This window comes from Notamacropus eugenii, chromosome 3, assembly GCF_028372415.1.
Source record: "Notamacropus eugenii isolate mMacEug1 chromosome 3, mMacEug1.pri_v2, whole genome shotgun sequence".
Taxonomy (NCBI): domain Eukaryota; kingdom Metazoa; phylum Chordata; class Mammalia; order Diprotodontia; family Macropodidae; genus Notamacropus; species Notamacropus eugenii.
The window spans coordinates 35,638,637-35,652,662 of record NC_092874.1 but is presented as its reverse complement, the minus strand read 5'-3'; the positions used below and the strand labels follow the sequence as shown (position 1 = coordinate 35,652,662).

Sequence of the window (14,026 nt, the reverse complement as noted above, 5' to 3'; positions counted from 1 at the left end):
GTATAGCTGGAGTATAGGAACCTACATTATATGCTTAATTTATCTGCTGTGGATGACTTTATCAATAAGTAATTTGACAGCTAGCATACATTATCCAGGTATATGTGAATTTCTATTTGAAAAGATAAAGAGAATTCATAATAAAATTTATAACTTGCTATGTAACTTAAAAAGAAAACCTAAACTAGTATGCTCATCCCTACCAAGCTTTGAGGCTATTTTTTTTAAATTTACCTTTGTTTGTTCTGTGAAAATTAGTTGCCTTCTAATTTTTTTTTAAATGTTAATATCCTTTGAACAGAAGCAGTCTATTTGTCATTTCTTTTGCCCAGTACCAGCTTGTTCCTTTGGTGGGAACTCATGTTCTTAGTGATGGACAGAACCTATTTGATTGATCACAATTTACAGAAGCCTCTGCAATGCAGGGGCATTTTAAAGTAACACTAGGAGACGGTATAATATTATGTACTTTATGTTTAAAAAATAACACATGATTTCTTTGAAGGTGTGGGGATTTTTTTTTTAAAAAGCTGCTTTTAGTTTTCATTTACAAAGTGGTCCTTTTCATTAATCACTTGTACTACTATTAACCAGAACAAAGAGAAGGCTTTATAAAATGACTTATACTTCATTTAAGTAAACAAACTAAATCTTGCTGTTGCATCTACTGGTTTAAAACTATTTAGTTATTGTCTCAACATCAACATATCAATTGATGCATATGTATACATAAGAATAACAGAGAAAATTCAGACAAATATGTTATATAAAATATATACATATTATATACATAATAAATTATAATATTAGCACACATTCATATAGCATTTTAAGTTTTCACAAAATGCTTTCTGAGGAAGCATGTGAGATAGTCAGAAGAATTATCCTTGTTAAATAGCTGAGGAAACCTTATTAAACATCTTGGAGGAAAAGTGACCTGTCCCAGATCCCATGACATGTAAATGTTAAAGACATCATTCAAACTTGAGAGCTCCTACCTGGAGCCCAGAATTCTTTCAACATGTTCTCCTTTTTAGTATCCTGTCCCCCTCATGGGAAAAAACAAAAACTTCCACCCCACAACCAATGAAGAAACATTTTGAAGTTAAAATAGCATAGTGAGCAAATCATGGATTCGCTGAAGTGTCAGAGAATAAGAAAAAGCCAAATATGACGGGATACTCACTAGCTTGGTAGTTGGGAAATCTTAAAATGATAAAATGGCTTAAAATTTAAATTACTTAAAATGCTCCAGCACTATAGCAATCTTGCCTCTGCCACAAACTAGCTATGTGATTTGGACAAGTCCCTCCATCTTTTTCAGTCTTCTCTAAATAGAGGGAATTGGATTAGAAGATATCTACTCTAAAAGTTGTACTAATTTACGTTGAAAAATGGAGCCTGCACTAAAGGGGAAATGAAAATATGAGAAAAGCTCAATTTGGATGAGATGTTTATTGATAAATGAGATCTCCCTCTCTCTCTCTCTCTCTCTCTCTCTCTCTCTCTCTCTGTCTTTCTCTTTGTCTCTCTCCGTCATTCTGTCTCTGTCTCTCTTTCTGTCTCTGTCTCCCTTTCATACACACACACACACACGCACACACACACACACACTCACACTCACACAAAAGAAATCCACTAAGCCAAAGAGAAACTTTAACTCACCAGATTCCATCTGTTTCATCTGAATTCATGCATAATTGATTATCCATGACTGGTAAGTTCTTTTCTCACTAGCCTAACATGGTTTTCTAAACGCTATGTATTAAATCACTACCAAAGTAGAGACTATATTTCTGAAACAGTAATGGGCAGAAGAAGAATATTTTCGATGAAAAATTACATGCCAGTTAATAATAATACAGCTGACCTATGTTTAAGAGAGAGAAATTTTAATCATGTGCCTATTAAATATTAACAACCTATTCTGTTATTGTTATAATAAGGTTAAGTAGATGTCTCCATGCTTAAGGAAAAGTAGGTGTGTACAGGACTGAAAAAAGAGGTACAGAGAGATGGGAGGCAGACATAAGGCAAATCTGTCAACAATAACAGGAGGAAATGAGAAAGAAGGAAAAGATGAAGGTGGAAACTAATCTCTACGTGTCATTGTGCCTGCCAGAGTCCTGGCAAAGAGGCAGCATCCTTTTATTTCAATTTTAATCATTTCTGAATTTTAATACCCTACTCCTTTTGTAACTCTCCTGGCATTCCCCATGTGTATCCCTCCTAGCCAAAACACCAGTCTAAATGAAATGGCACGCCACCATACCACTAAGGTAGCCCTCCCCCAAGAGCCTACCAGGTGACCAAGAGCAGAAAAGGTATGTCCACCTTCTATCCCATAGGACCTCTGGCCAATTAACTGGCTTCATGTTCTCTACTTTCTTTACATTTGAAAAGGACAGCAGTGAAGTAAGCTACAGACAGAGAAGCTTAAAAAAAAATAAAGCCAGCCAGTAGTAATACAATAATCAGTGACCATCAGGGCCTGGAAAAATGAGTTTGCTCTCACTGGCACTAAGGAGCATCACATGATTATTTAATTACAGCTCTAATTTTTGTCTCGTGGATGGCAACATATCAACAATTAATAGGGCAAATAGAGGAGACTGCATTTTTAAAGAGACAGAATCCGCATGGAAATACAGAATGTCACAAACACTGAGCTTCTCAAGGAATGATTTTCTCAATACCACACAAGCAAATCTGCCAAGCAAGTAGGTATAGATAAGAAAGGAATAATGTTTTCCAGGAAACATTAATATAGGATGCCCATAAGTTTTTGGAATATCAAAGATTTACCAACATGACCCTCTACTAACCTAGCCCCCATTGTACAGTATGAAGTAGAAGCCCCGTAAAAAAAAGAATGAAAATGATACCCACAAAGAAAACAAAAGATATCTTTGTAAAAAAATACATCTTTAAAAAATGGCCTTACCATGTCCATACATACTCCAGTACAGCACTATTCTCTATAGAATAATTCTATCCATCCATCCATCCATCCATCCATCCATCCATCCATCCATCCATCCATCCATCCATCCATCTATCTATCTATCTATCTATCTATCTATCTGTCTGTCTATCTGTTTACCTATCTATCTTTCTTCTGTTTATCTTTTTGTCTTTCCACCTATCTTTCTATCTGTCCATCTGTCTTTCTTTCTATCTGTCTTTCTTTCCATCTGTCTATCTATCTATTTTAAGTTGGCAGGGGATGCATTGACAGTCATTTAGTATAACTTCTCAGGAAACTTAGACCAACAGAGGGTGACAGTGACTCACCAGAGATCCCACACCTCCTGATTGAAAAGGCTGGACTAGGAGGTCTTGGATCTTATACATGGTACTTTTGCTAAATCTTCAGTCAGACCAATAACAAAAAAACAAGCAGTCTATAAAAATGTTTTTTGGTTTGTTTGTTTTTAGTATGTATGGATCCTGTGGCCATTTTCATAGTTAGATTCCAATCCAGCTCGGAAGTTGCAGCAACTAGCTAACACATCTTTGTCTGGCGACAGACCCTAACCTGACTCTATCCCCCATACTGGTGAGATGGAACACACACCAGCTGGGCCGTGGCTGTGACTGCCCAAGGAAGGACTTTAGGTATCAAAATTAACAGCTTGGAAATGGAGAGTAGGCATTTAGAACAAACTATAATATTACCAAAAAAAGTGGATTGTTTTTGTCCTTACTTTACTATATTCATTACAGACATTTACATGGTCTGTGTCCATTCACTTTACCTTCATTCATTCATTGTACAAATACTGAACACCTACTATGTGCAAAGCACTGTGCTAGCTGCTAACAGATGACTTTTAATTTCTGAGCTACAGACTTGGACATGAGTCACATAACCTCTCTGGGTCTTCTCTAATCATCTGTAAAATACAGATAACACCTGTGCTCTACTAATTTCATAATCATATTAAAAATGCTTATAAAGCATGTTGAGGTTTTGGCCCTCTCTTTGCATCTCTGTCTCTTTCAGCCTAAGCCTGGTCTATGCAGTCAAAACTGTCCAGCTAAGTCATAAAAATCTCCATTTTCTCTAAATTAGTTGTATAAATCAAGGGGAACAGCTCTGTAGTCTCTTCATTTTTAACTCACCTAGGATTTTTGTCCTCTTCACATTTCTTTTGACTACTACAAATTCATAACGCAAAAAATCAACCGCCCTAAATCAATAAGCACCTACTATGTGACAGGAACCATGCTACCTTTGGAAATAAAGAGATTTTAGAAACATAGCTGGAAAGAATTGCAAAGGGAAACTTTAAACATAATAATAGAGTTTTGTTAAGAAAGCTACTAAACTCTTATCAAAACTTTGAACCCAAAAATAAGTTTTCAGAGGTACTAAAACAAAATAATAGGTTATCTGGCTTATGCTGGCTAAAGTAATCTGAAAACAAGAAAACGTAGGCGTCTCAAAATATAATGTTGGAAAGCAAAAACCGCTGAGGGGCACCGATCTCTAATGTCATTGGCAAAAATCACCACACAACAGCAACCAACTACAAAGGGATTGGAATCATGGATTCCACTAAAAACCTTCAAGTCTGGTTGTTCTGGGAGAAAAACTGTCATAATTCTGAACTGAAGATCTGACTCCACACGCTTAAAAAGAATTTTTAAGAAGGGTTGGCAAGCAGGAGCTTGTATGTAAAAGGATACATCATTCTTTTTAACATGATTGTTAATACACAGTTAACATGTCTCAGAAAAGACTGTAATTAAATGTCTACTGCACTAATAACACTAATAAGCATGCAGTATTATTACATTACAATGACTCCATACAAACTAAAGCTGTCATTTTTAAACTTTTAAGATAATGTTTAAATTGTTCTTGGGACTTCTTATATCACCTAGAAAAAAAGGAGCCCACCTCTAAGCAAGAAACATTCATAATTATTAAAAGAATGCATTCCCCCCGCATGGTAATTGAAAAAATCGGTCTAGCACTAAATATCTAATGTAAATGTACATTTTTATTGGTTAAGATGTGACTACATTTATGGACATGTTTCGCCTGTTATTTGTGCTATTTGTAGAAATTACTTTAGAATCTGAAATACTGAGAAGTTTGCTATACACTGAGATTTTCATAGCTCTGCTATTAATCCCAAATTATTTGATACCTGGGAACAGGAAAACTCAACTACACTCAACAGCAAACTCAGGTAATTATTGATATAAGCGATCCACAGTGATCCTCATTTCAAGAGTAAACCATGTACCTTAGGTTCTAGGGTCAACTTCATTAATACGAATAAGAATTATTAGTATTATATAATATTTATAACTTGAAACTCCATTTAGCTCAATGTCCTCAACATCAAACAATCAATCAACATTTTAAGTGCCTACTATGTACCAACACTACAAATGTTAATGTACCAAACCATCATTTACACATAAAAAGTAGATAAGTAAAAAAGGTAAGAGAAATCTTCCGCTTGTCCTCCTTGCTTCCAAGGAGAACCGTATCCAAATAAAGCACTCCACAAAGATACGAGACTACCTCTTTCTTTAAATATCGCCAGGAAAAAAAGACTTATTAAGTTTTGCAGATAACCTATTAGCAGGTCTAGCAACCCAGAGAAAGAATACTCACTAAATCTTTTCTTCACTAGCAAGCCCCTAAGACAGTCCCCTTTAACAGCTAAGAAAATGTGAAAATTCTAGAGATGGGCTCAAAAACCTGCCATTACAGTTGTTTGACTCTCTGATCCTGATCCTCTATATGGTATCGGTGAGAAAAACCACCAAGACACTTACCCTCAAGATAGTGGAGGCCTCTCTTAGAATTTAGCAAAGTACCATGTACAGGCAAGTCTTCAGTAGACTTCAGTGATAGTGATGGTTAAGAGTCTCTCTCTGATACTGTTAGCAAAGCAACAGCATCTCCCGAATGAAGTGGTTACGAGTTGCTACTGAAGCAGCTGGACCAAACCTGCGGTTCTGAGGGTGGGTGTGTTATAAATAGGGTCATGGCTATGGTCTGAAAGAATACGCCCACTTCACCTAGTCTGATTCTCACTACTTCCTGTACACCTGGGCAGAAAGGGAGGGTGATCCTAAGTGTAATGTCATTTCATAGACCTTCTACTAAAGATGCGAACATCTGTTTATTCCTTCAGCATTCTAACTTCTATTTGGTGGGACTTGCACCCTTACTTAGGTCATATTGTTTTCAGAGCTATGCGTAGGACTAATATATCTTATTATGCCCATTTTAAAGATGATTAATTAAATTATTTATCTAACATGTCAGCTGTTGGATTGGAAACTGATGTTAACTCTTAACGGTCAATTATCACAATGTCCTACACTAAATGCTAAGTAACTGTTACTTAAAATGGGAGAGAAACTGGAAAATGAATTGGGTAGTGGGCGTAGGCTATGCTATTTTTTAAAATCCTCATTAAAGAAGACCATCTAGCTCAGTGAATAGTAGTTTTTTGAAAGTCCACTGCATCAGGTAGAATAAAATTGACTTTGTGAAGCTTCAGACACATCCCAAACTGTGGAAATTGTACAGAACAAGTGTGAAAGAATAAAAATAGGCCAATATATGTTACACTACTAACTCTCACTTTGAACACATATACACACAATCTGTATCTATTTACTTTGCAATGAAATATCGTATCTGAAAATGCTTTTAAAAAATAAACAGCAAAAGGTACAGTTGGCATAAGTTCAAAAGTACTAAATAATGTGCGTTGATGTGTGGATCACACTCTATGAAGACATCAAGTTTAAATATACTTGCCATTGAGAACAGCACTTAGGGATGATAGATAAATTACCATACTAGACAATTTTTCTTTGGTATAGTGAAGGGGAATAACCTTGTGTAACTGATTTGATTTATATGCTGTATTAAGACCCTATTCTACTCTAATGTCAATGGAACATATGACTGCAGATTGACAGCCATCTATAGACCAAGAACTATGATGGATACTTATGGAATATTAGAGAGAACAAATATTCCTCAAATGAAGTTTTTAACACTGGAATTAAACATTTTAGCAATGTTCTCAAATATTTTATAACTTTGTTTTTAAAGTAGGCTTTGGAGGGAAAGTTTAACACTACCTACCTCCTTAGGGAGTTGGATGCTTTCCTTTAAAAGCAAGCTTATTTATCTGAGTTATCTTTAGGTTGATAGTGACAACAAAAAGCACTGACTTACCTGACAAATCATAAGACAAGATTATTTTCAGAAAAACATCGAGATATTAACCAGGAAGTATTTTGTAAGCACCTACTATGTGTTACATGTTAACACAGTGTTATGGAATCACAAATCTTGAAGTTGCAAAAGATCTCAGAGGAATACAGTTGGAAGGAACCTTAGAGCAATACAGTCAGCCTATGAAACCTAAATATACAAGGAGGCACATAGTTTAGCAGTGCCTTTAGTACTTGTTATAAATTCTATTTTAAAAATTAACTTTAAGGCGAGAATGTATGTTAAAAGATGTCTAATGTTGTAGGAAGATGCCTATTTTAAATGGAAGCTTATGCTTTTCATCCCTTAAAATATGGTGCAGGTGCCATATTTTGGTTCATGGAAAAATAGATCATATGGTATTGTCCAGGTAAAGGCAGATTTAAAAAAAAGGGTTTCCACATGGCAGAAAAAGGAAAATAGAATCTGTTTGATTAAAATCCCCTCCCCCCCCCCCACTGGGAATAAGACAACTCTCCCCAGGCTCCCCCCACCCTCACCCTCAACAAGAAAGTCAGCTGCCTTGGATAACAGCACACACAGGTAGATATTAAAATGGAGACAGAGGCGTTATTTAGTGGTGACAGGAATATAAATACATGCACTAACCTATAAACTGGTATTTACTTCAGGAAAGTAAGTAATATTTTTCCTCTGATTGCTGAGCCGTCAGTTTAATGCAGCGTAAATAAACAGTAGGTGCTTCCTAGCTTTAAGTAGGAAGTGTTCATTCTACAAGAGGAGCAGATTGTTGTAGCCTGATGCCGTAACAGCAAGACAGAACTTTCAGTTTACCAGAAAAAATACATTGTTCTGTATAAAGTATTTGATACTTGATCCGTTACTTAATGTAGCTGTTTTCTAACAAAAATGTAACTTATCTACAAAACAAACATCAGTTCTAAGCGTAAATCAGTTTGAAAAGAATAACTGATCTGCAATTTTGTCACAACAGTTACAAATGATTCTTATTATTCTTCTTACAAATACTCTTATTATATTAAAAATGTGAGTTCAGAATGACACAGCATTATAAAGCTTAAGTTGTCAAATGGATGCCCAAATCTCTATGCATTGACTTGAAAAGACCACAAACTTTAATGTTTCACAGGCATATATTAATTTGCTTTATCCAACACTTATACATACGTTCTGTTCTAAACAGAGGCAAAACTCAGATTATATTGTATTTAAAGCTAGAGGTCAACTTCCTAAATTCAAAAGATCATTACTAAAGAATCTCTAGAGAGAAAAGTTGGGATAGTAGTTGATAATCATCTCATATTCAAATACAATGAAGTGCTAATAACATGGAACTAAAAATTACCCAAGGTCAGTTTTCCTTCTCTTCTAAATATATAATGTGGCTTAAGAATTTGACAATACATGTACCTACCTATAGAAACTAATTTTATCTGTGGTTTATATATGTGTTGCTAATGATACTGAACCATCCATTTGACTTAGAAGGCTAACTGTTCTTAAGCATAAAAGTCAAATCCTTTGGCCTCGTTTAAAACAACCCACAACCCAAAGCTTGTTTAGTTTGTTTGTTTCATTTACAGAGAAAGAGTAGGGTAATGGGAATTATTTTATAGTAGATTTCAAGATGCACAGGCATAGTCTGAAGATTGATTGGTGAATTCACATGCATTCATGCCATATGGTTTGACGATCCCAATTATTAATGCAAGTTATAGTAACCCAAAATCATCATGTGAAAGAATAGATGGGCATAACTGTCTGTACCACATTTGGGACTTTATAAAACAGATAAAGTATTATAACTTCCAGCGCTCTATGGGTGGGATGTAGGGTTAAACTTAATAGTGTTTATATAACCAAAATATTTCTTATAACAATGAGGAACAGGTGCTTGTCACCTGACCACATGGGTCTGAATTACAAACCATAACCTGTCACACCAAATACGATGTTGAATCTCCTGTAGGTATTAGTTTTGGCTAATTTAATATATTCTTTCTCATTTGCCACTGAGCACATCATATCTTAGTCAATCACAAGTTCAGATAGCTGGCATTATACCTTTTGTGCGACAGATATATGCCACTCGAAAGACTACAGGATTAAAACTGGTTAAACCAAGGAGCTAATGACTTCATTTTACAATGATCATCAGTAAAACAAATATAAAGAAGGGGTTAATTTATTAAAACAACTGAACAAAAGGCATTATTTTTGAATGCTTTTTGTCTCCATAATCTTTTTTAAAAAAAAACAAGAAACTATTATTACATATCTTGGTTAATGGGGAAAGTATAAGGAATGCACTGATTCCAGAAAAAAAAAAAACATAAAGGCTTTTGGAAGGTCTTTGCTTTTCTATCTCTCTTCCATCTTTCTTTCTTTTCAAGCCACTACTTTAGGGGAAAACCCTTCATTCCCTGGTTTCTTTTTCATCCATCACTTGTATTCAGGATTCGGGAAGGAACACAAATCCTAACAGTGATTTTATTTCTCCTGATTCTAGCTGTAGTCAAACATAACAATGCTTTCTTCTTTTTTATAGCTACTGTTTACTTATTATATATTACATGTGACTGCACAACTCTGTGCTTAAAATATTGTTTCCATTAGAAAAAATGTGAAGTAATAAGTGTCAAACTGAAATGAGGAATAAATGTACATTCTGTATTTACAAAAATGTATAGGCATTAAAAAACATTTGCCTATAAGATACATATTTTACCACAGCTATGTCTGTATGTGATGGGCACATTACTGAAAGTTTATTTAATGATGTGCCTAACCAAGTTAATTAAAGTATTTATGTCTAGTGATTGTGTTAAACCCTTGCAGAGGTAGTGAAAGATACAACCAGCTACTTCTGCTAACTAAAGTTGAAATTATGCACTTATTATAACCTTTCCTAACAATGTGAGAAAAACAGAGTAAATATATTAAATTTGTTTCATAACAGATGCTTAGGTTGTTAATATTTAAGATGCCTATTCATGTTATTCCTGTCTGCACATTTGTCAAAAATGTAAGCCTGAATGCTAATGCTTGCCAGCAGATTGAAGCAAACAGTATATGAATGTACTACTGTACTACTCAAATAATATACAGAAGAAAGGACTGTAGCTAAATCATATCACTGGTAATATGGAACAGAAGAAAGAGCTGTTATTAGATCTTATACTTGAACCTTAACATCCTAGAATTTAGAATTACGCATCCTTTGCATAATAAGAATTGCCCTTGATTGGAGAGAATATATCTGACATTTGCTTCGGCCATCTTTTACTTAGTTCAGTTTAAAGGGGCAACGTAATAATTCAGTAAAGTTTTCAGTGGGATAGCTTCCTCTGCAACAGAAGTACTTTAGGTTTCAGGTGCTGCCGAGGATAAAACTTAAACCTTTGGTCATATTTCACCAACTCCTCTCTCTCTCCTCTCTTCTTCCCCATCCCTGCTGGCCTCCAAAGACGTATATATGGAACCCAGGGCAATTGGGGCAGACCATCTCTCTACTCTTACAAGGTCTTCCCAACCCTCCCTTCTGCTCCCCCTTCTCTTATAATCATTTTGGAGTCTCAGTCACAGATCATTTCCCTGGAAACCCCTTTGGAACGCTGCAGAAAGTTAGCCGAGGAAGGTCGCAAGGGTCAAAGTCTCAACCTCCGGCATTTAGTGATGCGACTCTGTGGTTCATACTTGTAAGTTTAACTCTCAATGCCCAGGTTAAGATGGGTCCAGGCCACAGGCAGCTGTGGCTCAGTGGTGAAGGCTCTTCCTTGCCCTCCCCCTTCTCTGGTCAGTCTGACCCTCTCCCCGCCCCCCTGCCCCCTGCTCCTGCGCCCAGAAACCTCAGTCCCCACTCCCCAATCTCCCCGACCTGCTACTGTCCCTGCAGCTCACTCTCTCTCCTCTGCTAAACCCTCAGATTTAGCTGCCCAACATCAGGTCGTGCCGAGGGTCCAAGATGCTCCGCCACTACGTCTCAGGCCATGCTAGAGGGGAAGCCGGTGCCTAAGGTGGTCCTGGTGTCCCGAGGGCAAGGAGAAGGCACGGATGCCCACACTACCGAACCCGTCAGGACCGCGGCCCGACCGGGTGGTAAAAGACCAGGAAGCGAGGCGTGCTGTCCCTCGGATCCCCTCCTCTATCTTCACGCACACCTTCCTTCCCTACCTTCCGTGATCCCTTCCCAGCCCAGCCCAGCCACGGCCACGGTCACGGCCACTGCCGTGCGGCCGCAACTCCTTAGAAACAACTTGCGAGCAACTTCGCGGCTCTGCGGCGGCGGAGGCGGCGGCTTCGGCTCGGGCTCGGGAGATGGAGAAGTTGCCACAAACTTCTCAGGCCAATCCACCGGCGCCGCTCTCCCGGCCGGGCCAGGCTGGGCTGGGCCGGGATGCTCCCGGGCAGTGCCTAGCTGGCACCTCGAATTTCTACCGACACCCCCCACCCCGCACTCCAGTCTTTCTCTCTGGCTCTTCTCCACTTCCACGAGGGGACCTTCCCCCCTCAAATACCTATGTCTACCTCGGGTACCAAGCAGGTGTGTGTGTGTGTGTGTGTGTGTGTGTGTGTGTGTGTGTGTGTGTGTGTGTGTGTGTGTGTGTGTGTGCTCGGGCGCGCGCGCGTGTATGTGTGTGTGTGTGTGTGTGTGTGTGTGTGTGTGTGTGTGTGTGATTGCTGTGGTCGGGAGGACTGACTATCACACTCCATCCCCACACCCCGAGAGGGAATGAATGGCATTCCCCAATCAGTCCTCCTGGCCTCCTTCACCTGCCCTCCGGCCCATGCTGGGGTGGGGGGCTCGGGGCCCGAACCAGGAGGCGCGGGGGGTGAAGAACGCTCCCGGCCCGAGGGCAGGGGAGGGAGGAAGCCCCAAGGGGCCAGCCCGAGCACGGGGGGCGCCCGCCTGGGGGGCTGCGAAGCAGAAGTTTGTAAAGACCTCCTCACACACATACACCGCACACGGCCCAGGGAAGGAGTAAACAAACGAGAGCCAACTCACTCAGGCATGGGAGCTGCGGCGGCCGCGGCGGCTGCGGGAGGGCTGGCGGGCGGCGGGCGGGCGGACGAGTGCGGGGCAGCAGCCCCGGAGGCTTCCCGGGTGTCTCGGCGGAGGCGGTGGCGGCTCCCGCTGCTGCTGCCGCTCCTGCTGCTGCTGCCGCCGCTGCTGCTGCTGCCCCCGTGGCTGCGGCTGCCGCGGAAGTTAATTGCAACTTGACTTCAAGTTGTCTTCTTCCCCCATCAGAAGTGGGCGTTCAAAGGGGAGAGAAAGACAAGAAGCGAGCGAGCGAGCGAGCAAGGGAGAAAGGAGGGGGGGAGGGAGGGAAGAGCAAGGGTAATGTGTGTATGCGTGTGTGTGTATGTGTGTGTGTATGTGTGTGTATGTGTGCGGGGGGGGCAGGGGAGGAGGCAGGGCCTGAGTGGGAGGGGAAGGAGCGGAGGGGGGGACAGGAGAGGAGGAGGGGGCGGGGGCGGGGGCGGGGGGCGCAGGCGGGGACCGGGGCTCGGCTCCGCTCCGCTCGGCTCCGCTCCGCTCGCCTCTTCTCGGCTCGGCTTCGCTCCGCAGTTGCGGCCGCCGGCCGCGCTCCAAGCCGGCCGGGTCCGCGGAGGAGCGGCGGGCAGCCCCAGCTGGAGAGCCCGCCGCGAGCCGGCCCTGGGGGCTGCCGCCGGGCATTCAGTCCCAGGGCTCCTTGGATGCCGGCCGCCCCCCGGGCTGGGGTGAGGAGGCGGGAGCGGGCCGGGCAGCGCGGCCGCCGCCGCCGCCGCTGCCTCTGCCTCCTCCGCCCGCGCCTTGGCCGCCACTGCTCCCCGCCTCGGCCCCCACCTCCGCCGGCTCGGTGCGCGTCTGGGGCGCCGGGGTCTGGATCGCCCGGGGCCGAGGTCTCGGTCCCTCCCTCCTTCGCTCTCTCCTCCTCTCCCTTCCCTCCTTCTCCCCCTGGCGGAGACTCTGCGGCCGCCCGCCCGGGGTCTACGGTGCGGAGCCCTCCAGCCCGCCCGGCCGAGCCTCGGCCGCCACCGCCCGGCTCCGCTCCTCCGTGGCTAGGTTTGCTGGAGGCTGCGAGCCCGGGCTGAGCCGGAGGGGAGGGGAGGGGAGGGGAGTCAAAGGAGGAGGGGGCAGGCGAGCAGGGAGGGGGGAGCCGGAGATGAGGAGAGAGCAGGGAGAGGGTAAAGAGAGGGCGTGGGGGGCAGAGGGCGATCTGCCCGCAGGTTTGAGGCGAAACCTGCACCCTAGGCGTGGAGGGGTAAGTGAGGGAGCGTCTCGGTGTCTGTCTGATCCTCCTCCCAGCGCCCCGACCCCCAGCCCTAGTTCCCTGCTGTGACTTCCTCTTGTTTTTTTGGGGGGGCTGACTCTGTGTGTATGTGTGCGTGTGTGTGCGCGTGCCTCTGTGTGTGTGTGTGTGTGTGTGTGTGTGTGTGTGCTTGAGAAAAAGGAAATCAGGTGAGAGACACAGGCAGACACTCCTCTCCCATCCCAGCCTCTGGAGATGGAGCTTATCTCCCGGCTTTGGTGGGGCTGGGGGCTCCTCGTTTCTTCCCCTTTCTCCTCTTGCTTCCCTTAGGGTTAGTCTCCACTGCCTGGGCCCTTCTTCCTGTGCCCTCTGCCCCCTTCGCCTTGTACCCCCACTCGCAGCTCAATCCTGGAGAGCAGCACCCTGCCGAGAGCACGTGGTGGAGGGAGGGTCCAGCTCGTCCGTCCGGCCGTCCCCCCACCCCCACCCCTTCGGCTCATTTATTTCAATATTTATACACCACATGCCTAGCTGTCAACTGCTGTACACT

General features: G+C 42.2%; 1 protein-coding gene across 1 annotated transcript in view; it reads right to left on the bottom strand.

Moving 5' to 3' along the window:
• Positions 1-12,366, bottom strand: part of SATB1 (SATB homeobox 1) — a 116,950-nt gene extending 104,584 nt beyond the window's left edge. The window contains exon 1 of the mRNA XM_072651227.1: positions 12,249-12,366. The gene's annotated coding sequence lies outside the window, so the exon portion shown is untranslated. The remainder of the gene's footprint in view (positions 1-12,248) is intronic.
• Between the last annotated feature and the right edge of the window lie 1,660 nt (positions 12,367-14,026).